The 22,152-nt window shown below is 39.5% G+C and overlaps 1 long non-coding RNA gene across 5 annotated transcripts in view; it reads left to right on the plus strand.

Annotated features, from left to right (window-relative positions):
• The window catches only part of LOC123800379 (uncharacterized), a 102,569-nt gene that overhangs the window by 22,879 nt on the left and 57,538 nt on the right, over window positions 1-22,152 (plus strand). For all 5 annotated transcript variants that reach the window (XR_015724774.1, XR_015724772.1, XR_015724773.1 and 2 more), the window contains one exon: window positions 1,616-1,819. This is a non-coding gene — a long non-coding RNA (uncharacterized LOC123800379). The remainder of the gene's footprint in view (window positions 1-1,615; window positions 1,820-22,152) is intronic.

Raw genomic sequence — 22,152 nt, forward strand, 5'->3', positions numbered from 1 at the left:
CAGGGAGTTCCCAAGATTTGAGACCCTTATGATAGGTTACAACTAAAATGATTTTGGCCCTGATGTTCATGTCCTGGTTCCTAGGAACAAAGCAGCTCTCCTAAGGTAAAGAATCCCACCTGGAAGATGGCCAATCTGAATGGCCATCTCCCACCAGGGCTGCAGAGCAGAGGAGGACTAGGCCAAAAAAGAGCAGACGCTAGATTTGCACGGCTAGTAGCAATATGTGATCCTTGTGTTCTGCAAGCCACCCTTCAAACTGCTGACAGCACGAGGTCTGATCTGTTTCAGGAGAGGTGAGCTGGGGCTAAGGCCAAAGGGCAAGCCTGCCAAGGACAAGTCACTTTATTTGAGGGTTTGAGAGAGCATGGTCTGGGGTAAAGAAATAACTACCTATTCACCAAGAAAATTGTATTTCAGACCTCCTTAAACAGCCTTTGACTTCTTTCAGAGACTCCACTCTTTCCAGATCCTGAGAGGCTGTCATACCACATGCAGCGTTGAGAGATGTGGTTTCTCCCTCCTCTCTGACTTTACAGACTCAGAAAGTAGTGCAGGAAAGAACTTCCTGGATTACCTGTTTCTGTTTACAATGACATGAAAAACACTGAGCTAGAGAGGGTAAATGTCCACATCATCCTGTTCATTTGTGGCCTAACCGATAGTTGAATTTTCAGGTACAGTTAAGTTAAAACGGGTTTCTGTCAAAAGACTGAGAAACTACTGCCAAGGTAGTTAAGGACCAAAAGATGTTCTCCTACAGGAGGACGTTTTATCCAGCCAGTGAGTAGAATTTTATAGGCGGGAGAATGCAGGAGGTGCAAGGCAGGTCAGATCTCTTGTGATTATTCTTTCTTTCTTCTCCCCCAGCTTCACCTTTGTAGTTCCCTACATGTTTCCTAGTTCCACAGAAAATGAATAGATCTCAGGGGAGTTGTTTATTGTTCTTCTCCCTATTTTGTTTACTGTGACTGTCTGAGGCTTTTAAGGGTCAAAGGTTAGAATGGAAATACGGAAATAGATGAAAATCAGCTTCAGGGAAAATATCCAGGAGTGCATCAGTATCAGGAGAAAGTGGTATGCAGAAATATGCAGGTTTTATGATACTGCAGCCAAATTTGTCTGATTTTTCTTTTGTACGTTTTATTTTTATTTTTTTCTCAAGATTTTATTTATTTAGAAAGAGTGCATGTGAGTGTGGAGAGGAGCAGAGGGGGAGGAAGAGAGGGGAAAAGAATCTCAAGCAGACTCCACATGGAACCTGACTTGGGGCTCGAGCCCACCACTGAGGTCACGACTCCAGTGGAAACCAAAAGTCAGACACTCAACCTACTGAGCCACTCAGGCACCTCTTTATTCTTATTTTCATTTTTTTAGAGTAATCTCCCAACTTGGGGCTTGAACTCACAACCCTGAGATCAAGAGTCACATGCTCCACTGACTAATTTAGGGGCTCCACCTAGGTGCCCCTAAATTTGCCTGATTTTTCTGATGCTTGTAGCAAAAATGCAGACATTCTTTGTTGCATGATTTGAATTGGCCCTTGAATTGTCATGCTAATTCCTCATAAGACATAAGAGTTCTAAAACATGTTCCTGTCCTGATTTTCCTGTAGGTAACAGTAAATATCTTCCAGGGAATATGGGAAATCAATACAGCCTACTGCCTGTAATTGCTCCTCAAGGGAAGCAGGACATTTTATGCTGAAGGAGAATTCAGTCAATCCAGGTTTCTGTGGGACCTCTTTCCGATGATTCCACTTGGTCCAGGCCTAGAACCAGGGATGTCTCCAAGAAAGAATGGATTAATCCACCTTCAGGTAATCTTCTTTCATATTATGAATAGATTGTGCAGCAGATGGATTAAAGTTGCATTTTCCCCATTTCCCTTTCATTATTCAAACCAAATCTCTTGTTGGATCTGGGGGAAAGAAATAATCACCTACCACCAAGAAAATTCTATCTCAGACCTCCCTAACAGCCTTTGACTTCTTTCAGAGACGCCACTCTTCAGATCCTGAGAGGCTGTCATACCACATGCAGCGTTGAGAGATGTGGTTGCTCCCTCCACTCTGACTTTACAGACTCAGAAAGTAGTGCAGGAAAGAACTTCCTGGATTACCTGTTTCTGCTGCAATGACAGATGAGAAACACTGAGCTAGAGAGGGTAAATCAATGGAGATCTTATTGTGGCAAATGTCATGGATACTTTACTACTTAAGTTACCTTAATTGAGGTAATGCTCAGTGAATTAAGCATTCTGTCCAGTTTTGGTGCTCATGTCCAGTTTCTCCTAGAAAGTCTTCTTGGTTAGTTTCTGGTCTATTCCTCCTTCTGTGATTATTTTCTGTCTTTTCCATAGAGTCTTCTTCCTCTTCTTGCTTCTTATTATTGTTCTCCCACAGTGTCCATTACTGATCTCCTATTGTGCTCACTCTCCTGGTCTTGCTGGCTATTCTCTTCTCTCTGGGGATGTGCCATTTGCTGGGATGCTTGAATCTGGCTCTCCAGTCCAGACCTCTCCCCTACATAGACCCTAATGGCCATCTCTCCTGGACATCTCTGTATAGCTCATCTAAAGGCCCTTCAAACTCTACAGATCCAAGAGGAAAGTTGTTATTAACAGCCAGTCCCCCTGCCCCCTGATGCCCTTCTTTATTGCCTACCTAATGTTATCACCAGCCAGCCCATTGTCCAGGTAACAAACACAGCATTTGTTCTAAGTGCTATCCTTTACCTGCTACCTATATGTCCAGCCCGTGATTAAATCTTGTTACTTTCGAGGTGTTAATATTTCTTCCTCTTTTTTTTTTTTAAGATTTTTTTTATTTATTCATTTGAGAGAGAGAGAGAGCACGCACGTGTGAGACCATGAGCAGTGGGGAGGGTCAGAGGGAGAGGGAGAATCAGACTCCCCGCTGAGCAGGGAGCCCCAGGGCAGGGCAATCCCAGGACCCTGGGATCAGGACCCCAGCCGAAGGCAGACACTTAACCGACTGAGCCTCCCAGGTGCCCCTGGTCTGATTTATTTTATTCAGTGCTATGTCTGTGAGATCATCCATAAGTAGCACTAATTTGGTTTTTGCCCCCTTGTGTGACTATACCACAGTTTATCCATTCTGCTCTGGATTAATATTTGGGCTGTCTCTAATTCTGACTTTTGTACGTGTCTTTTGGTGTACATATGCACTTGATTTTGAAGGATATAAACCTAGAAGTGAAATTGATGGGTCATAGAACATATATATGTTTGGGTTTGACAGATGCTGACAAATGGTTTGACAAAGTAGATGCACTACTTGACACTCCCATTGGCCATACACCAGTCCTGTTGCACCATAGCCTTGACACTTGACCCTTGATGGCATTTCGTATAGTTTGTGAGGTTTTCTTTCTTCCCTTCCTTCCTCCCTTCCCTTTTCTTTTCTTTTCTTTTCTTTTCTTTTCTTTTCTTTTCTTTTCTTTTCTTTTCTTGTATTTGGTGGGTGAGTGTAGTGATAGCTCATTGTGGTTTTATTTTGCACTTCTTTGAAGACTGATGATGTTGAGCATCTTTTCATGTTAACTGACCATTTTCATATCTTTTTTTTTGAAATGTGTTTCGGTCTTGTCTGTTAAACATTTTGACAGTTTGTCTTTGCTGTATTAACTTATAGGAGTTCCTTGTATGTTCTAGACATGAGTCCTTTGTCAGATATGTGTACTGCAAATATCTTCTTTGAGACTTATTCTGAATTTAATTGAGCCCAATTTATTGATCTTTTCTTTAATGGATAGTGCTCCATATGTCCTGTTTAAAAAAAATATCTTTGCCTATCCAAAAGTCATAAGGGAATTCTCCTGTGTTTTCTTCTAAAAGCTCACATTGTTTTACTTTCACATTTAAGTGTATGATCAGTTTGAATTATTATATACATATACATATGTCTTTCTCTCTCTCTCTCTCTTTTTTTTTTTTGGCATGAACTATGGCTAACCAGTTCCTGCAGTACCATTTATTGAAGACCTTCCTTTCTCAACAGAATATTGCTGAAAATCAGGTGACCACATACATGAGCATTTATTTTTGGATTTTTAAAAAAGATTTATTTATTTATTTTAGAGAGACAGAGACAGGGAGAGAAAGAGCTGGGGGAGGGACAAAGGGAGAGAGAATCCTGAAACAGACCCCTTGCTGAGCACAGAGGTGATGTGGGGCTGGATCCCATGTCCCAGGACCCTGAGATCATGACCTGAGTCGAAATCAAGAGTTGGTCTTAACTGACTGATCCAGCCAGGCGCCCCCCTTATTGGATTCTTATTTCTATTGCAGTTGTCTCTTTGTTTAGCCTCATGCCAGTAGTTACCTGCCCGTATTATTGTAGCTTTATAAAAAGTATTCATATCTGTGGGTATAAGTTTTCTACTTTCATTCTTCAAGTTTGCCTTGGCTACTTTAAGTCCTTTGTATTTCCGTATCAGTTTTATAATAATCTGGTCAGACCTTCCCCCTCCCCCCAGTCTGCTGGAATTTGGTATTGCATTGAATCTAGAGATTGATTTGGCAGACTGGTCATATTAATATACACTTGAAATTATACACTTGAAATTTCAATTCGTGAACATGGCATTTCTCTTCATTTACTTAGGTTTTCGTTTTCTCAGCAATGTTTGATAAATTCCATGTATGCATCTTATACTTTTTTTGTTAGATTTATCCTTAGGTAGTTGAAAATTTTTCTCCCTATTTGGGTGTTGCTAGTATATAGAAATATAGTCAATTTTTGTATATTGAGCTTGTTTTCAGTGACCTTACCATTTATTAACACTCATATTTGATCTGTAGATTATTTTGGATTTTCTACCTACACAACTATGTTGTATGAATATTTCTTACTTTTTCATTCATTTTTAAACTTTTATTTATTTTCTCTCTTTATTGCTGTGGCTAGGAGCTATAATGTGCTATGGGATAGAAATAGTACATCCTGTTTTCTTCCCAGTCTCGAGGGAAAGTTTTCAGTATTTTATCATTTTGTTTGATGTTTGTTGTAAGTTTTTTGGTAGATGTTCTTTGGGAAGTTTTCTTCTGTTCCTAATTTGCTGAGAGTTTTTATCATCCAATAGGTGTTGGTTACTGAGATGATTATATTATGGTTTTCTCCTTTATTCTTTTAATGGGCTGATTGATATTAACATATTCACTGAGGTAATTTTTTTTTATTGAGGTAATTCTATTAATGTTTTGATTTTCAGATGTTAAACCAGACTATTTTTAGGGGGGAAAAGAATCCCACCCGATCTTGATATTCTGTCACCTTTAAATGTATTTTATGATAAGTTGCTTACAATTTTTGTCTTTGTCTTCGTTCATGAGAGAAAGAGAGACTGTTATTTTCCTTTCTCATAATGTCTTTGTTAGGTTTTATATCAATTTTATACTGGCCTCAAAAAACTTGGTAAGTATTTTCCCATTGTCTGTTCTCTGGAAGTGTTTGTGTAAGACTGGTTTTACTTATTCCTTAATTATAAAAGTAAGTGAGTTTATCTAGGGTCTGGACTTTCTTTATGGAAGGTTTTAAATTATAGATTTAATTTCTTCATATTAGGAAAATTGTCCTTTAGACCATGATAAAAGTTGCAGTTGTTTCTTCCCCGTTTGTGACGTGTCATTCCAGGTCAGGAGTGAGTGCTTTTTGTTCTAGGGCAAAGCATGGCTCACACACACTAGTTCAGATAACAAGAGTCGCACAAAGGGTTTCTCACAATTGGCTTTGCTTTCTGGCTCTATTTCCCCCTGGGCTTATCTTCTAGGAAGGGAGCCAACAATGGTATTAATTTAGTGTCCGGATATGAACTGAAAAACTTAATCTTATCCCTGTCCTTTAATATTTTTAGTCAAGGTCAGCAGTGACCTCCATTGCTGAATCCAATGGTGAAAGTCTCAGTCTTCTTACTTGCTCTTTTATTTATTTATTTTTTATTTTTTAAAAAGGTTTATTTACTTATTTAAGAGAGAGAGAGAGAGAGAATGTGAGCAGGGGGAGGGGCAGAGGGAGAGGGAGACTGATGCGGGACTCAGGGTTCGACCCCAGTACCCTGAGATCATGACCTAAGCTGAAATCAAGAGTCTGATTCTTTTTTTTTTTTTTTTTTAAGATTTTTACTTATTTATTTGATAGAGAGACAGCCGGCGGGAGAGGGAACACAAGCAGGGGGAGTGGGAGAGGAAGAAGCAGGCTCCCAGCGGAGGAGCCCAATGCGGGGCTTGATCCCAGAACGCTGGGATCATGCCCTGAGTTGAAGGCAGATGCCTAACGAGTGAGCCACCCAGGTGCCCCTCAAGAGTCTGATTTTTTTTTTTTTTTTTTTTTTTAGCGAGAGGGGGAACACAAGCAGGGAGAATGGGAGAGGAAGAAGCAGGCTCCCAGCAGAGGAGCCTGATGCAGGGCTCGATCCCAGAACTCCTGGGATCACGCCCTGAGCCGAAGGCAGATGCTTAACGACTGAGCCACCCAGGCGCCCCTCAAGAGTCTGATTCTTAACCAGTTGCGCCACCCAGGTGCCCCCTTACTTGCTCTTTTAGCCACATTTGACACCACTGGTTACTTTTTCAGTCTGATTCTCTTTATTCACTTGGCTTTCACACTGTTAATATTCCTTCTCTCTCTTTTGTTTGCTGGTTCTCCTTTTCCTCCTATCTCTGGATGCTGGTGTGCCCCAGAGCACGATCCTTGGTCCTGTCCTTCCTTTGTAGAGGTCCTTCCTTGATGATCTTGTCTGTTCTTTTTTTTTTTTTTTTTTTAAGATTTTATTTATTTATTTGACAGAGATAGAGACAGCCAGCGAGAGAGGGAACACAAGCAGGGGGAGTGGGAGAGGAAGAAGCAGGCTCCAGCGGAGGAGCCTGATGTGGGGCTCAATCCCAGAACACCGGGATCATGCCCTGAGCCGAAGGCAGACGCTTTATGACTGAGCCACCCAGGCGCCCCCTGATCTTGTCTGTTCTTATCTGCTGATAATCTGTAGCCCGCACATCTCTTCCTGCACTTGCGATGCGTTTATCCAACTGTCCAATCTGTATCTCCACTTGAATGTTTAATAGACTCAAGCTCAGCCTGACTAAAACTGAACTCCTGGGCTTCCCCTCCCAAACCTGCTTCCTCTGGTGACTTCTCCTTCTTGATTAATAGCAGACCCTTTGGAATCATCCTTGACCTGTGTTTTCTTGTGCTCCATATCTTATTTGTCAGCAAAACCACGGGGCCCTATATCTGAAATATATCTAGAATCTGACCTCTTCTGATCTTGTCTGCTGCAGTTACCCTCGCCAGGCCAGAATAATTAGTCTGGTCTTGTCTGGATTATAGAAATAGTCACAGAGCGGATCTTGCCGCTTCTCAGCCCTGGCCCCTCAACACAGCATCCAGAGTGCTCCTTGTAGAATGTGAGTCAGGTTATTTTATGTCACTTTTTTGTTCAACATCTACATTTTTCTCTGAGTAAAAGCCAAAGTTCTTATAGGGTTAAAAAATGGGTTATGCAGCCCATTTTTTTGTTCTGATCTCACCTCCTTAGCCCCTTGATCCCTCTGCTCCAGCCCTACTTGCTTTCTTGCCATTCTAGAAACATACCATGCACAGTGCCACCTTCATCCTTGTACCAAATGTGCCTTCTGCCTGGAGTGTGCTTTCCCCAGGGAGCCTGGAGGTATGCTCCCTTTCCTCCTCAGGACCTTGCTGAAATGTCACTGCTCAGTGAGGTCTACACAAACTCCCAACTTAAAATTGCCACACTAACCCCGTGTTCCCCTTGCCCTAAATTTGGTCTACTTTGTATTTTTAACATAGCACTTTTCATCTAACATACTCTACAGTTTCTTTATTACTATATTGTTTATCCTCTGTTTTATCCTTTTTGAATCAATCCCTAGGCTAGAGGAGGTGAACTTTGTTTTGCACTGTTGCATCCCAACTGCTTAGGACAGTGACACATAGTAAGTATTGAAAAATCATTAAATGAAAAAAAAAAAAAGGAATGAGTGAATGAACTCTTATGTGCTGTTATGTTTATAGGTGTCTCCTTTGTAAGCTCCATGTAGTTTAGTCTTTTTAATCCAATTTATTTTTTTATTTTTTTTAAAGATTTTTATTTATTTATTTGACAGAGAAAGAGACAGCCAGCGAGAGAGGGAACACAAGCAGGGAGAGTAGGAGAGGAAGAAGCAGGCTTCCTGCTGAGAGGGGAGCCCGATGTGGGGCTTGTCCCAGGTCCCTGGGATCACGCCCTGAGCCAAAGGCAGACGCTTAACGACTGAGCCACCCAGGCGCCCCATAGTCTTTGTAATCCAATTTAATACAGACTTCAATATGTTATTGCTTGAGTGTTTACTTTTTTGTTTTGTTTTATACTTTTCACTCAAATGTATTTCTTATACAGTGTGAGGTCTAATTTCTTTCTTAACAGATAGATAACTTCATTTATATTTATGACAACCTCATTCAGTAAGTTAATCATCCTTTGCCTCAAATTTAAATTGTGACTTTACTATGTGTTAACACATACATAAGACTATTAAGACTATACTTCTGGACTTTTACTTGCCGCTGACATATTTTACTTTTGATTTGAAGAGCTTTGTAATAAATAGGAATATCTAGCATGGCAAGCACCTTTTAGAGTTTTTGCTTTGGATATACTTTTTTCCCCCTTTGAATTAAAAAAGTTATATCCAGTGGAAAATATTTAAACACAATAATAAAAAAAATTGGTTTGCTAAATTAAATTGTCTTAAACTTTTAGGTTAATTTTGATTTGTCAGCATTTTCGTAAGTCTTAGATCTCAGGAACATTGTTTTATGTCCTACAGGAACATTTTTTAGGCTCCTGGGTGGCTCAGTCAGTTAAACATCTGCCTTCAGCTTGGGTCATGATCCCAGCTTCCTGGGATACAGCCCTACAGGAACCCCTTGCTCAGCGGGGAGCCTGCCTCTCCCTCTGCCTGCCCCTGCTTGTGCTCTGTCTCTTGGTCAAATAAATAAAATCTTTAAAAAAACCATTTTTTGGTACAGAACAGCTTTATTGAAATATTATTCAAATGCTGTTCTAATTCACCCTTTTGAAGTGTACACTTCGGTGGTTTTTAGTGTATTCACAGAGTTGTGCAACCATCAACACTAATTTTTATTGCCCCCCAAAGAAGCCCCGTACTCCTTAGCAGTCACCTCCATTCTCCCTTCCCCCGACTCTTAGAAACCATTAACCTACTTTCTGTCTCTGCGGATTTGCCTATAGTGAACATTTCATATAAATACATAAATATTTCACGTACACTATGTACCTTTTGTGTCTGGCTTCTTTCACTTAGCATACTGTTTTAAAAGTCCATCTATGTTGTAGTATATCATTTCCTTTTTATGGTAAAATATTCCATTGTATGGATATGCCACATTTTGTTTATTCAGTCATCAGTTGATGGATGTTTGGGTTATTTCTGCTTTTTTGGGCTATTATCAATAATGCTGTTCTGAACAGTTATGTACAAGTTTTTGTGTAGATAGGTATTTTCAGTTCTCTTGGGTGGCCTAGGACTGGAATTGCTGGGTCATATGGTAACTTTCTGTTTAGCATTTTGAGGAATTGTGAAACTTCCACAGTGAAGTTTACATTCCCACCAGCAATATATGAGGGTTCCCGTTTATCCACATCCTTGCCATTGTTTGTTATTGTCTCTTCTTTTGATTATAGCGGTTCTGGTGGGTGTGAAGCGATACCTCATTGTGGTTTTGATTTGCATTTCCCTAATGACTAACGATGTCAAGCATATTTTCATGGGCTTATTGCCCATTTGTGTATCTTTTTTTTTGAGAATTATCTATTAAAATCTTTCATACATTTTTAAATTGGGTTCTTTTTTTATAATTGAGTTATGAGTTCTTTATATATTCTTTTTTAAAAAGGATTTTATTTATTTTGAAAGAGAGAGAGAAGGTGCACAGGCGCAAGCAGAGGGAGATGCAGAGGGAATCTCAAGCCGATTCTGCGCTCAGAGCCTGACATGGGGCTTGATCTCACGACCCTGAGATCACAACCCTGAGATCATGACCTGAGCAGAAACCATGAATCACTCGCTTAACCGACCAAGCCACCAGGGTGCCCCAAGAGTTCTTTCTATATTCTGAATATAAGTCCCATACCAGGTATATGATTTCTTTCCTAACATTTTAAATAATTTTTGACGTGAGTCATATACCTTTCTAGCTATTTGTCACTTTCAGTGTTACTCCCAAACTACTATTTTTTTCTTTCATTTTCATTACTGAATGGTTGTTGCTAACATATTATTTAAAATCTGTATCTAATTGACCATAGCTAGTGATTTTCATGTGGTACAACTCATGTTAAGTTTCCGTTTATTGAACTTGTCTTAGATTACTGGAATAAACCTAACTTGTCTTTCATTTATTTAAAAAAACTTACTGATCACCTCCTGTGTTTTAGGTGGCACGTCCATTGTGAACAACAGAAAACTGCTTTCCTAGAGTATGTTCCAGTGGGTTGTGATATGTTGTTTTTGTATTTTACTCCCGGACTAATGTTTTATTAGGAACACGTGCATCAAAATTATAAGAGAAATAGCCTTATGGTTTTTTGTTGTACTACTTTGTAAAGTTTTGATATTAAGATTCTCCTAGTTCACTAACGATTTGAGGAGCTCTTTATGCGTAGTGGAATAGTGTATGACAATGTAAGACTCATCTGCTCTTAAAAGGCTAGCTAGAATTCAGTGTGAGATTCCCAGTCCTGCTTGAAATCTCATCTTCAGTTATTGGTTTGATGATCTTATCTGGGGATAAGTTTTGTTAAAATTCACTCATAAACAGTGTTTTCGCCTCTATATTCTGAAAATTTATTGCTGTGAAATGCCACATATAATTCGCCTATAATTTTTGTGTTCTTCCATCTTTATGGATATAAGCCTTTCCCCAGCTTTGTTGTATATTTTTGTTTTCTAACCACCCCTGCCCTCAATTTTGCCCATTTTATGGGACATACTGAAAAAATGCTTTTGGTTTTACTTAGTCTTCCTTGTTTATTTTGGATTTATTTTAATTTAAGATGTTATCCTTATTTTTTAATGCTTTCCTTGCTTTTTTATTTTTGATATTTCTCTTAGCTAAATATAAGATTTCTAATTATTTTCAGTCTTTGTTTTAAAATTAGATAAAGACAGGTGTTCTCTATGACGCTTTAGTTGTAGCTTTTAGGTATCATGTAACAAATCCTCACTCTGTTTCTTTCTGGGTAGTTAGTAATTTGGATATTGGTTACTTTTCTTTGACGTAGTTTTTAATTTGGAGGCTCTCATGAGTTAATGACTTTTTGGTGAGATTATTTTTTTCATTTTGGTTTTGTAGGTCATAATCAGACAGTAGCCTCTAAAATCTCTGATTTGTAGAATTTAATAATATTTTCTCTGAAATCAGCATGACATAACAATTATAAGTGGATCTTTATTGTCAGATGACCTGTATTGGGGAAAATAATACCTATGTTATTGGTTTCTCCTAAATATGAGATAATATATATTTAAAATATTCTATGAAAGGCGTTCTTCCAAGTAAGTGCCTGTTAAATTTTAGCTGTCAGTATTATTTATTACATGACACAAGAGTTAAATAAACTCTGTATGATAGTTGTCCTTTTTTATTGACAGAGATATATTATCTCTCACTGTAATTGTGGTTTGTTTTCTTTAACCAAATTATTCTGTAATTATAGCAGTTTTTCTTTATCTATTTGGATACATACAGACTTGACCTATACCTTGATTAATTTTTACCATTTAACATTACATGATATTTGCCTTTGCCCCACTGACAGTTAAGGCTGCAAATTCTGCTTTATCTGATGTAACTAAGGCCATGGTTGTTTCCCTTTTATTTGCATTTTCTTGTAAAATTTTGTTAATACCTTCATTTTTTACCATTTTTTAATCACTTTGAGATTTGTTTTTTATAAATAACAAATGTCAACATTTTGGTTTTTTAGAGCATTATGTCAGTCTGTCTTGGATAAGAAATATATCCACTCATATATATTTGGTTTGTAAATCCATCTTAGTTTGCTAAATATTATATTTGAGTATAAAATAAATATACATCGTAGTTTTATGCTATTAATTGTACATTTTCAGAATCTAGCTTGTTCAAATTTTAGTATTTAATTTTTCTTTTCTGTTAGTTTGATAGACTTCTGATTTTTATTTTTATTTATTTTTTATTTTTTCAAGATATTATTTATTTATTTGACAGAGAGACAGCCAGTGAGAGAGGGAACACAAACAGGGGGAGTGGGAGAGGAAGAAGCAGGCTCCCAGCAGAGGAGCCTGATGTGGGACTCTATCCCAAAACGCCGGGATCACACCGTGAGCCGAAGGCAGACGCCTAACGACTGTGCTACCCAGGTGCCCCAGACTTCTGATTTTTAATCCTCATAGTCACCAACTTACTCCTGAATATTAAACTGAGTGTCTACTAACATATCAAGACTACTTTGTTGCTCTTTTGCTGCTCCATGGCGCAGTGCTTGCTACTTCTCCTCCAGCCCCTCCTAGATGACCTCAGAAAGCTTCAGTCCCCTCTACCCCACACCCAGACTCCTTCATTTTGCTAATTTATCAGTGTATTATTGGTTCTTTCCTACGGAGGGGCTCTTCTGTTTCAGGAGGTCTTTTTTAACATTATGTCGTATATTTCAAGTAGGCTCCACACCCAGCGTGGAGCCCAAAGGGGGGCTTGAATTCACAACCCTGAGATCAAGACCTGAGCTGAGATCAAGAGTTGGAGGCTTGACTGACAGCCACCCAGACGCCCCATGTTGTACATTTCTTTTCTTTTTCTTTTTCTTTAAGATTTTATTTATTTGTCAGAGAGAGAGAGTGAGCGCACGAGCAGGGGGAGTGGCAGGCAGAGGGAGAAGCAGGCTCCCCGCTGAGCAAGGAGCCTGATGTGGGACTTGATCCCAAGACCCCGAGATCATGACCTGAGCTGAAGGCAGAAGCTTAACTGACTGAGCCACCCAGGGTCCCTATGTTGTACATTTCAAATCATGCTAATATTATCCATCTAGTTGTAGCTGTATATCACTAACAAGACCTGTTGTTTCCTGCTCCTTCCCTTCCTCTTCAACTTCCCCTTGCTCGAGACTTGTTGAGCAGTTTATTTGTACCTCCTCAGTGTTTTCTCTGTGGAGGTAATATAGATGATTTATCCCTTGAGGTGCTGCCCATTTGAACACATCTGGTTTGGGGCCTGTCATATGAAAGGCAATTTATTTGTGTATACAATTTCTAGATTGAAATTCTTTTCCCATAATCTCATTGTCTTTTTGTTTTCACCACCACAGAGGAGAAATCTGAAGTTGGGATACATCTCTTTACTTTGTAAGTCGGTCGTTCTTTCATCTGGAAGCTTGTAAGAGTTCATCCTTGTTATTAATTCAGTATTATATGAACGTATGCCTCAGTGCATCTGTTTCAGTAATTCTAGGTTGGTGGCTTTCTTCTTTCAATGCTTTAGACATTTAATTCCACTCTTCTTGTTTGCATGGATTCTGAGAAGTCTGTTGTAATTCTTATCATTGTTCCTTTGTAGGTAAGGTGCACAGCACTCAAGGTTTCTCCCCACTCCTCACTTCTTTGCTTCTTTCAGGATTTTCCCCTTTGTTTTTGGTTTTCTGGAGTTTAAATATGATATGACTAGATGTGGTTTTGTTAGTATTTATCCCGCTTGGTATTATCTGAACTTCCTGGATCTGTCATTAATTTTGGAATTTTTGGTCATTGTTACTTCAGATATTCTCTCTGCTCTGTTCTTTTGGTATTCTACTTATGCAAATATTATGCCTTTTGATGTTGTTCTATAGCTCTTGGGTGGATGTTCTATTTTTTCATTCTTTTTCTCTTCACATTTCAGTTAGTGAAGTTTTGTTGACCTCTCTTCAAGTTCACTGGTTCTTTCCTTGGCTTGTTGTGTAATGTGCCCTTCAAAGGCATTCCTCATTTCTGTTACTGTGGTTTTGAATTTGAGCATTTCCTTTTGATTTTTTCTTGGAATTTCTCTTTCTCTGCTTATGTAACTCATTTATCTTGAATGTTGTCTAATTTTTTTTCATTCAACTCTTTAGCATATTAATCATAGCTATTTAAAACTCTCTCTCATAATTCTAGCATCTGTGCTGTATCTGAGTTTTGTTCTGATGATTACTTTGTCTCTTCCAAGTGTGTTTTTTTCTTGCTTTTTGATATGCTTTGCAAATTTTTTTCCAAAGCTGCATACATATCTTGTAAAAGAACTGAGATAAATGGGATTTTAGTGTGAGGATTTATGTGATTCTGGCTAGGACATGGGCTGTGTTTAATGTAGCTCTAAGTCTCAGTCTCCAAATTCCTTTAGCGTCCTTATTTTTGACTTCGCTCTTAACTTTGGGCTTCGCTGTGTACTCCTGTGTCTTGAAACTGTTCAGCTTTTTCATCTGTGATCTACTGTTATTGCCCTGGAGCCTGTTGATGTGGTGGAAAGTTGTCACGAGGGAAGCATTTCATAATCTTAGGATTTAATTTCTGTCTTTTAATGGTCCCAGTATTTCTAATAAGCTGGAAAACTGTTACTATTTCGTTTATTTTATTTTTAAATTTGTTCAGTTTTATTGAGATATAATTGGCAAATAAAACTGTAAGATATTTAAAGTGTAAGATCCTGGCTGGCTTGTGGAAGAGCATGTGACTCGTGATCTCAGGGTCATGAGTTTGAGCCCCATGTTGGGTGTAGAGATTACTGAAGAAAAATAAACTTTAACAACGACAAAAAGTGTACATTGTGATGATTTGATATACATACACATTGTGAAAGGATTCCCCCTTCTAGTTAATTCTTTATTACATCTGTTACCTCATGTTTATTTTTTTTTACTATTTTGTGAGAACATCTAATTTCTCCTCTCTTAGCAAATTTCAATATACAGTATAGTGTTATCAATGTAGTCACCATGTTATACATTAGATCCTCAAACTTCTTTCATCTTACAGCTGGACATTTGTAACCTTTTACCAAACCCTCCCTATTTCCACTACCTGTCAGCCCCTGGCAGTCACTTTTCAACCTTCTGTTTCTAGTTTAACTTTTTTTTTTTTTTTAAGATTCCATATATAAGTGATACTGTGCAGTATTTGTCTTTCTCTGTCTGACTTATTTCATCCAGCATAATAATGATTTCATAGTCCATCCATCTTGTCCCACATAGGAGGATTTCCTTCTTTCTCATTGCTGAATCATATTCTACAGTGTATTTATACATATAGTGTGTGTGTATATATGTGTGTATATACACCACATCTTTGTCCATTCATCTGTTGATGGATAACTTAGGTTGTTTCTATATCTTGGCTATTGTGTGTACTGCTGCAGTGGTTATGGGAGTACAGATATGTCTTCGATATCCTGTGTTCTTTTCCTTTGGGTATGTATCCAGAAGTGGGATTGCTGGATCCTATAATAGTTTTGTTTTTCATTTTTTGAACAACTTCCATACTGTTTTCCACAGTGGCTGCACCAATTAATATTTCCAACAGTACACACAGATTCCTTTTTCTCCACAGCCTCACCAGCCTCACCAGGTGTCTCTCAGAACTTTGTGATTATCCAAGCCGCCTTCTTTGTTTTGGTGGCTCCTGGTAGTTGAGGGCATGCCAAGACCTATCAGTGTACCAAAAGAAAGGGATCTCAGTCAACACCTAGATGTATGCTGATTGGCAGCTGAGCCATCAAGCAGCAGCTGGGAAAGTATGTAGTTAGGCCTTTTCCAGGGAGAAACTGGAGATGAGTTTTTTAAATTTTTAAAATTATTTTATTTTTTAGAGAGAGGGAGAACGGCGAGCGGTGTAGTGGGGGTGGAGAATCTCAAGCAGATACCCTGCTGAGCGCAGAGCCTGATGGGGGCTCCATCTCACGACCCCTGAGATCATGACCTGAGCCAAAATCAGAAGTTGGACGCTTAACTGACTGAACCACACAAGTGCCCCCCACCCCATTTTAGTTTTTGAGTTTGCTTTTGAAGCAGTTCTAACTATTTGCAAGAATTGATATGTTATGGCTTTCATAATTCTTTGTAAGTATAAATTAAAAAAAAGTTTCCAGGTGCCAGCAACAGGCCTTGAGAGCAGGCCTTCCTAAGAATATTAATCTCAGGCTCGCTATGCTAACCCTTTTCTGCACACTTTCTATTTCTGACTTGTTCAGAGTTTGTCCAGGTGTTGGATTTTGTTAAACGGTTTTCATACATTTGATATGATCACATGAGTCTTCTTCATTAGCCTGTTTATATGGTGGATTACATTATGATTGACTGATTGACTGATTTTAAGGAAGCTCTAGGCCCAATGTGGGGCTTAAATTCAGGACCCCAAGATCAAGAGTCACGTGCTGTACCAACTGAGCCAGCCAGAGCCCCTACATTATGAATTTTTAAATGTTTTACCAACCTTACTACTTGGAATAAATCCCTCTTGGTCATGATGTGTGGTACTTTTTATACATGATTGGATTTGGTTTGTTAGTCTTTTGTTGCAGATTTTTGTGTGTAAATTGTTGAGAGGTATTGGTCTATTTTTTTCTGCACTGTATGTCTGGTTTTGATATCAGGCTAATATAAACCTTATTAAATGAGTTGGGAAGTGTCCCTCTTCTGTTTTTTGCAAAAGAATGTCTAATTGATGTTAATTATTCTTTTCATGTTTGCTAGATTATCCAAATCTGGATCTGGAGGTGTCTTTTTTGGGAGCTTTATAATTATGAATTTTGTCTGTATTATCAGTTGCTGAGGTTGTGGTGTTGAAGTTTCCAATTGTAATTATGATTTTTTTAGCTTTATTGTATATTTATGTTTTATGTATTTTGAGGCTCTCCTGGTTGGGTCATACACATTTAGGATTTCTAAAGGTTATGTCTTTCTGTTACATTCCTCCTTTCATCATTATGTAATATTCCTCTTTGTTTCTAATAATTTTCTTTGTTCTGAAGTTTACTTTATTGGATATTACACTTTTGTAATTTTCCTACAGTTCTTAGACATTGTTTTGTTTTGTTCTCTATGCATTTCAGTTTTGGAAGTTTCTACTGATATTTCTTCAAGCTTGCTGATCCTTTCCTCAGCCATCTCACCTCTTGATGAGCCCAGAAAAGTCATTCTTCATTTTTTTCAGTGTTTTTGATTTCTAGCATTTATTTTTGATTCTTTCTTAGAGTTTCCATTCTCTGCTTACATATCTCATCTGTTCTTGCATGTTGTCCTTTTTTTTTCATCAGTGCTTTTAACATAGTAATCATAATTTTATTTTATTTTAAAGGTTTATTTATTTGAGAGAGAGAGAGAGCAGAGAGAGGGAGAAAGAGTCTTAAGTAGACTCTGCGCTGAGTGCAGAGTGAGATCAGACATGAGCTGAAACCAAAAATCAGATGCGTAACTGACCGTGCCATCCAGGTGTCCCAGTAATCGTAATTTCACATTCTCAGTCTCATAATACCAACATTTCTGCCATATCTGAGTTTGACTCTGATGCTTTCTCTTTCTTTTCAAACTGTCTTTTTTTGTCTTATACCTTTAATTTTTATTGAGATATGGACACGATGTACTGGTATATTAGAGTTCTCCAGAGAAACAGAACCAATAGGATACATGTAGATATATATAAGAGATCTATTATAGGAATTGACTCCCACAATTATAGAGGCCATGACGTCCCACGATCTGCTGTCAGTGAGCTGGAGAATCAGGACAGCAGGTGGTGTCATTTGGCCTGAGTCTGAAGGCCTGGGAGCCAGGAGTGCTGATGTCTGAAGGCAGGAAGAGGATGGTTATCCCAGCTCAAGCAAAAAGAGCACTCTTCCTCCACCTTTTTGTTCTGTTCAGGCCTTCAGTGGATTGGACGGTACCTACTTGCATTGATGAGGGTGATCTTTTACTTAGTCTGCCTATTCAAATGACAGTCACTACGGAGAACACCCTCACAGAGACACCCAGAAATGTTTTACTAGCTATGTGGGCATCCTTTAGCACAGTGAAGTTGAAACCAGATCATCACGATTGGGTAAAAGGAACGGAGGTAAATAGTCCTTTAGTGTGTGGCCTTACATCGATCTGTCTAGAGGTTAGGTTGCGTTTCCTGTTTGCCGTAGCTGTGTTACCGCGTGAACTGGGGAGATCCTGGGCCCTGGGGCTTCAAGCCAGCCCATCGGAAAGATGTTGCCAGAGGCTTTTGGTCTCGTCATGAGAAAGAATTCAAGGACAGACACAATACAGCAGCTGAGGGTCACAAGTGGGAAAGTTTATTAAAGTGAAAGTTTACTCTCGAGATGTGAGAGCTGGTGAGTTCAAGAGAGAGAGAGCGCTGTGTGCCCTGGGTTTGGGTTTCTAACTTTTATTGACATTTGTTAACAAGGGGGAGGATATTCATTACTTGAGGAGGAATGTTTCCGGAAGCAGGGTTTTGGGCTTTTTCTTCCTTATTTGGTCAGGAGTTCCTGCATGGCACCTGTCATCTTGAGCCTGTCTGGTTTGATCCAGCTTTTTGTGGCTTTGTTTTGGAGTGCTGCCAAGACAGGCCTCTGTCTTTCCTGATAGCTGGCCACGATTTCCTCTTTACTGGACTCCAGGCATCCTGTTAGAACTTAACCAACTGCCTCTGACAGCTGGAGGTGTCAATATTTGTAGTAGTTGCTCCCAGTATCATAATATATATGTAACTGAATGTTTATCATAGTTGACTTATGTCAACATTTTACCACTTAGTGTGAAGCATGGAAACCTTACTTCCATTTGTTTTTACTTTCCCTACTTTTCAATGTTATTCTCTTGAGTATCACATTGTTGTAGGCAGGCTGGGTCTGAGGACCCAGATGGGGGCCCTGCAGGACCAGCTGTTAGAGTCCTAGACTTTGTGCAGGATAGAAATTAAACTCAAGTGGAGAGGAAGTGAGAACAGTTTATTGAAGTCATAGAGAGCAGATAGCGACTGTTTAGGTGTCCTCCCTAAGTCACTTATGCTCTGGAGCCAAGGGTCTTCGTGAGTCATTGGTCTGGAAAACTATTAATGTGACCCTTCCTGGTCACTCTTTAGACGTTGTCTACAATGCCAGCAGACTTCAAAGAGATCATTAACTCCTTGACCTTTATAAGGAGGACATAACGTGTATAGGGCAGGGGTGCAGGTCCTAGCAATAATAGAAAGAGGAAAATGAGCAAGAAGCAGCCCTTTGTGGGGTCTCTTCAGTGTCCCTGTCTCAATATGGTATTTTAAGTTTTGTTTCAACCTTGAAATATGATTTATAAAACTCATGAAGAAAGGTTAGTTTATTCTTTTGCCATTCTTTATTTTTTTTTAAACATTTTATTTATTTATTCGACAGAGATAGAGACAGCCAGCGAGAGAGGGAACACAAGCAGGGGGAGTGGGAGAGGAAGAAGCAGGCTCATAGCAGAAGAGCCTGATGTGGGGCTCGATCCCAGAACGCTGGGATCACGCCCTGAGCCGAAGGCAGATGCTCAACCGCTGTGCCACCCAGGCGCCCCTCTTTTGCCATTCTTTAATGGTGGGTCTCCTTACAACAAATTCTTTTTTTTTTTCTTTAAAGATTTTATTTATTTATTTGTCAGAGAGAGAGCACAAGCAGGGGGATCAGCAGGCAGAGGGAGAAGGAGGCTCCCCACCAAGCAAGGAGTCCGATATGGGACTTGATCCCAGGGCTCTGGGATCATGACCTGAGCCAAAGGCAGACACCTAACCAACTGAGCCACCCAGGCGTCCCTCTTTACAACAAATTCTATTAGTTTTCTTTCGTGCAATAATATCTTTATTTCTTTTTCATTCCTGGTGGAGAGTTTCAAACCAGATGAAGAATTTACAATTTAGAGTATTTTCCTATGAGCATTTGAAAAATGTGACAATTCCTGGGGCTCAGTCGGTTAGGCATCCAACTCTTGGTTTCAGCTCGGTCATGATCTCAGGGTCATGAGATGGAGCCCTGCATCAAGCTTCCTGTTCAGCAGGGAGTCTGCTTCTCCCTCTTCCTCTGCAGTTCCCCCTGCTTGTGCTCTCTTTCATAAATAAATAAATAAATCTTAAAAGAAAAAAGAAAAATGTAACAATTCCTTCTGGCCTCCATGATTTCAGATGAGAAATCCACTGTCATTCAAATTGGTGTTCTGTGGGTGATGTGTTGTTTCCTTATGGCTGTTTTCAGGGTTTTTTCTTTAGCTTTCAGAAGTTTAATTGTGGGGGCGCCTGGGTGGCACAGCGGTTAAGCGTCTGCCTTCGGCTCAGGGCGTGATCCCGGCGTTCTGGGATCGAGCCCCACATCAGGCTCCTCCGCTATGAGCCTGCTTCTTCCTCTCCCGCTCTTCCTGCTTGTGTTCCCTCTCTTGCTGGCTGTCTCTATCTCTGTCAAATAAATAAATAAAATCTTTAAAAAAAAAAAAAAAAGAAGTTTAATTGTGATGTGTCTAGGCATAGATTTTTGGGGGCGTTGATCAGTGTCTTCTATTTAGATTTGTCCCTTGTCAGTTTGGGGACATTTTCAGGCTTTTTTTTTTTTTTTAAACACACAGCTGGGGACCCTTTTTTTTTTCTTTCAGCCTATTCTCTCTGGTTTAGATGGCAAATCTGTTGTTCTGTCCTCAAGTTCACAGATTCTTGTCATCTGCAATTGTTATGGGTTGAATAAAGGCCCTTGAAAGATATGATGAAGTCCAAACCTCTGGTGCCTGTTTGTGACCTTGTTCAATTATTCAGTTTTGCCCTTAAGAAAGTTTAAGTCTTGGGTGCATGGGTGGCTCAGTCGGTTAAGTGTCTGACTCTTGATTTTGGCTCAGGTCATGATCTCAGGGTTGTGAGATTGAGTCCTCTGTGGGACTCTGCACTGGGTGTGGAGCCTGCTTAAGATTGTCTCTCTCCCTCTTCCTTTGCCCCTCCCTGCCTTCTCCCTCTCAAAAAAAAAATTTTTTTTTAAGTCCTCTCACAGAATTTCAAACTTGGTACTTATCTTGAGACACTGTGTATTCAAGGATTTGCTTTTTAACTCTAGCCCTTATTTATTTACTTATTTATTTTTGAACAATTTTATTTATTTGTCAGAGAGAGAGCGTGAGCACAACCAGGGGGAGCAGCAGGCAAAGGGAGAAGCAGACTCCCCGCTGAGCAAGGAGCGAGATACAGGACTCGATCCCAGGACCCGAGGATCATGGCCTGAGCTGAAGGCAGATGCTTAACTGACCGAGCCACCCAGGCACCCCTCCAGCCCTTCTTGAATGCTAGACTCTCTGTCCTCCATACTTGCTTTCTGCAGGGGCTCAAGCCTTATTCTCAACCCTTATCTGTGCCAGAATTGGTTAGTGGTCCTGGGTTAGAAGTGGGTTTAGATACTGAAGAGCAATTCACTGCATTCTCTAGTGTTTTCATATCTTGCCTGTTTTGTTTTCAGGTCTTTATATTCTAAGCACTACAAGACTGAGACTTCATTCTGCCTTTTTGGTCTCATCTCATTAGCCTCTTACTAGAGACTCTTGAAACTGTCATTCCTATCATAGCATAGCACTGCCCAAAGTGTCCTTGCTTTGTTTTTTCCTCAGCAGAGACACAGTACCTGGGGCAAGACAAGCCCAGAGGATCTGCTTGCATCCAGAATTGGAAAATGTTATCAGGAGAAACACACACGTACAAACAGCAGGAATTTGGGAGTTCACCTCCTTGTGATTCTTTCTGTTCTAAAGTTTTGGTCTCCTTTATCCTTGTTGCTCCCACAACAGTCGGATGCCTTTAAGTATATTTTTGTTGTTTATATGGGTTTTTATTAGACGTTTTAGAAGGAATAGTGGCCTAAAGCAATGTAATACATCCTACCATGAAGGAGGTGTATGTGTGTGTGTTTATTTATTCATTTTAAAAGAAATATATAGCTGGTTAGGCGTATAGGGAGTGCTGAACTTAAACCCGGTCTCCACTTCTCAATTGCATGGATTGGTATTTTCACTGTGAAGCCTGGGGCATCATGTGTTTTATTTTTGAGCTTCCCCAGAAAAGGCCGGCTTGGAATCCAGGTCAGTGCAGATACCCTCATGGTTG

Source organism: Ursus americanus, chromosome 6, assembly GCF_024610735.1.
Source record: "Ursus americanus isolate L20-20 chromosome 6, mUrsAme1.1.p, whole genome shotgun sequence".
NCBI classification, from domain to species: domain Eukaryota; kingdom Metazoa; phylum Chordata; class Mammalia; order Carnivora; family Ursidae; genus Ursus; species Ursus americanus.